Here is a 5,000-nt window from a genome sequence, read left to right on the forward strand (position 1 = left end):
TTAAAGGCCTACTGAAATGAATTTTTTTTATTCAAACGGGGATAGCAGATCTATTCTATGTGTCATACTTGATCATTTCGCGATATTGCCATATTTTTGCTGAAAGGATTTAGTATAGAACAACGACGATAAAGATTGCAACTTTTGGTATCTGATAAAAAAAAGGCTTGCCCCTACCGGAAGTAGCGTGACGTAGTTAGTTGAACATATACGCAAAGTTCCCTATTGTTTACAATGATGGCCGCATGAAGTGAGAGAGATTCGGACCGAGAAAGCGACAATTTCCCCATTAATTTGAGCGAGGATGAAAGATTTGTGGATGAGTAAAGTGCAAGTGAAGGACTAGTGGGGAGTTGAAGCTATTCAGATAGGGAAGATGCTGTGAGAGCCGGGGGTGACCTGATATTCAGCTGGGAATGACTACAACAGTAAATAAACACAAGACATATATATACTCTATTAGCCACAACACAACCAGGCTTATATTTAATATGACACAAATTAATCCTGCATAAAAACACCTAGGTGTTTCTTATGCTAGCTCCTAGCTCCTATGCTAGCTCCTAGCTCCATAGAACACGCCAATACAATTCAAACACATGATCAACACACACAATCACTCAGCCCAAAAGACCGTTTACCTAACCCAAGGTTCATAAAGCTTATATATTTTAAAAAAGTTACGTACATACGCAAAAAAAAGCCAAAGCTGCATACTCACAGTAGCACGTCTGCGTCTTTGTCATCCAAATCAAAGTAATCCTGGTAAGAGTCTGTGTTGTCCCAGTTCTCTACAGGCGTCTGTGTATCCAAATCAAAAGTCCTCCTGGTTAGAGTCTCTGTTATCCGAGTTCTTCCATCTTGACTGCATCTTTCGGGAATGTAAACAAAGAAGCGCCGGCTGTGTACTGTTGTGGCTGACTACGTTCGAAAAATACGTCCATTTCGCACCGACAACTTTCTTCTTTGCTTGCTCAGCTTCTTTCTCCATAATGCAATGAACATGATTGAAACAGATTCACGAACACAGATGTCCAGAATACTGTGGAATTATGAAATGAAAACAGAGCTTTTTCGTATCGGCTTCAATGTGGAAGGCATACCCGTGTTCGCCGGGCTACGTCACACGCATACGTCATCCTCAGAGGCGTTTCGAACCGGAAGTTTAGCGGCAAATTTAAAATGTCACTTTATAAGTTAACCCGGCCGTATTGGCATGTGTTATAATGTTAAGATTTCATCATTGATATATAAACTATCAGACTGCGTGGTCGGTAGTAGTGGCTTTCAGTAGGCCTTTAATAATAATAATAATAATACCTGGGATTTATATAGCGCTTTTCTAAGTACCCAAAGTCGCTTTACATGTAAAACCCAACATTCATTCAGACCTGGTGGTGGTAAGCTACTTTCATAGCCACAGCTGCCCTGGGGTAGACTGACGGAAGCGTGGTTGCAATTTTCGCCAACAGCCCCTCCGTATATACATACATATGTATGTACATACATATGTATGTAAATACTTACATATGTATGTACATACATACGTATGTAAGTATGTATGTATATACATACATATGTATGTATGCAAATACATACATGTTTGTATATACATACATGCATACATACATACTGTATGTATATACATACATATGTATGTAAATCCATAAATAAATACATATGTATGTATATACATACGTAGGTATGTACATACATATGTATGTATATACTTACATATGTATGTATGTACATACATATGTAAGTATGTATGTATATACATACATACATACATATGAATGTATATACATACATACATACAAATGTATGTATATACATACACATGTATGTAAATAAATACATATGTATGTATATACATACAAATGTATGTATATACATATGTATGTATATACATATGTATGAATGTATATACATACATGCATACAAATGTATGTATATACATACATATATATATATATATACACATACATACAATCATACATGCATATGTATATACATATGTATGCACAGTATATACATACATATGTATGCATGTATGTATGTATATACATACATATGAATGTATATACACACATATGTATGTATATACATACATATGTATATACAGACATTCATATGTATATATATGTGTATTTATATACATACACGTATGTATATATATGTATGTATATACATACATTTATATATGTATATACATACATATGTATGTATATACATATGTATGTATGTATACATACATATGTATTTACATACATATGTATATACAGACATTCATATGTATATATATATGTATGTGTATTTATATACATACATGTATGTACATATATTTATATGTATGTATATACATACGTATGTATGTATATACATATATATGTATGTATATACATATATACATACGTATGTATGTATGTATATATGTATATACATATGTATGTATGTATGTATGTACATATATATGTATGTATGTATATACATACATATGTATTTACATACATATGTATGTATATATACATACATACATATGTATGTATATACATATGTATATATATACATACATATGAAAGTATATACATACATATGTATGTAAATATATATATAAATATTATATATATGTATATATACATACATATATAAATATGTATATGTGCACACATATATATATATACATTCATACATGTATGTATGTATGTGTGTAAGTATATACATATGTATGTATATACATATATACATATAAATATATATACATACATGTATGTATATAAATACACATATATATATACATATGAATGTCTGTATATGCATATGTATGTAAATACATATGCATATATACATACATACATATGTATGTATATACATACATACATATGTATATACATATATATAAATGTATATACATATGAATGTATTAACATACATATGTATATGTATATATATATATATATATATATATATATATATATATATATATACATATATATATACACATTATATATATATATATATATGTATATATATATATATATGTATATATATATATATATATATATATATATGTATACTGTAATTTCCGGACTATAAGCCGCTACTTTTTCCCCTCGTTCTGGTCCCTGCGGCTTATACAAGGGTGCGGCTTATTTACGGCCTGTTCTTCTCCGACACAGACGAAGAGGATTTGGGTGGTTTTAGTACGCAGGAGGAAGACGATGACACAATGATTAAAGACTGACTTTTCATATACCGGTAGGCTGGTTATTTTGATAACGTACAGGCGAGCACTTTGTATTACTTTGCACCGTTGTATTATTTGTACTCTGCACGAATGCTGTTCGCCATGTCAAAGATGTGAAAGTTTGATTGAATGATTGAAAGATTTATTGTTAATAAATGGGACGCTTTGCGTTCCCAAACAGTCATCTCTGTCCCGACAATCCCCTCCGTGGTAGCAGGAACCCCTATATACTACGCTAATTACACATCAAAACCCTGCGGCTTATAGTCGGGTGCGGCTTATATATGGAGCAATCTGTATTTTCCCCTAAATTTAGCTGGTGCGGCTTATAGTCGGGTGCGGCTTATATATGGAGCAATCTGTATTTTCCCCTAAATTTAGCTGGTGCGGCTTATAGTCCGGAAATTACGGTATATATATATATATATATATATATATATATATATATATATATATATATATATATATATATATATATATATATATATATATATATATATATATATATATATATATATATATATATAATGTGTATATATCAGTGGCGTGCGGTGAGGTTCATGACTGGTGAGGCACGACTGCATCATCACAGTCAGATTTACAAACATATGAACCTGCAGTGCAGGTGTACCTAATGTTGTGTCCCTGCGGTCGTTCACGGCTCCTCCGGCGCGAACATTGTTGTTTTTGCACTTTTTGGCTTCTTGTTAAGTGACTTTTTTTGGGTGGATTCGGTCTTGCACGTGGAGGGTTTGGGTGTGGGCTTTGGTTGGTGTGGCCGCGGCGCTCCCGCCGGGCGGTGCCTTCTGCGGCGGAGTTGCTTGACACCAGGAGGCGGGGTTATGAGACGAGCCTCCAGTTTTATGAATGCTCAGCACAAGAAATAGGTTCCGCACATACAGTTGTTGACAAAATACACTGTACATTATATACCTCAGCTAACTCAACTATGGACATGTATAATATAATTAATATAGCAATACAGTGTCACTGCACAGCAGGCCAGCAGTTAGTCCAGTCATTGTGCACAATCCATGTTGAGGCACAACTCAGTGACGCCTCAACTGGCTGCTGATCACCGCACCGTCTCTTCTCAGTATTTGAACAGCAAATGTGAAAATAAAAATAAATATAATCTAAAACTGGTGAAGTTAAATGGAAAATAACTTTAGTATAATCACTGGATACATATAACAATTTAGTGAATTTTTATTCTTTTTACTTGTTTTTCCTTTCCTTGATGGCAGGTGAGGCCCCGCCTCCTCTGCCTCTAGTAACTGCACGCCACTGATATGTATATACATACATATGTATGTATATACATATGTATGTATATACATACTTACAATCATACAAGCATATGTATATACATACATACATATGTATGTACAGTATATACATACATATGTATGCATGTATGTATATACAGACATACATATGAATGTATATACATGCATATGTATGTATATACATACATATGTATGTATATACATACATATGTATATACAGACATTCATATGTATATATATGTATATGTGTATTTATATACATACATGTATGTATATTTATATGTATGTATGTATATACATACATTTATGTATGTATATACATACATATGCATGTATGCATATACATATATATGTATGTATGTATATACATATATATGTATGTATATACATACATATGTATGTATGCATATACATATATATGTATGTATATACATATATATGTATGTATATACTAACATATGTAT

The sequence above is a fragment of the Entelurus aequoreus genome, linkage group LG27, assembly GCF_033978785.1.
Source record: "Entelurus aequoreus isolate RoL-2023_Sb linkage group LG27, RoL_Eaeq_v1.1, whole genome shotgun sequence".
Classification (NCBI taxonomy): Eukaryota; Metazoa; Chordata; class Actinopteri; order Syngnathiformes; family Syngnathidae; genus Entelurus; species Entelurus aequoreus.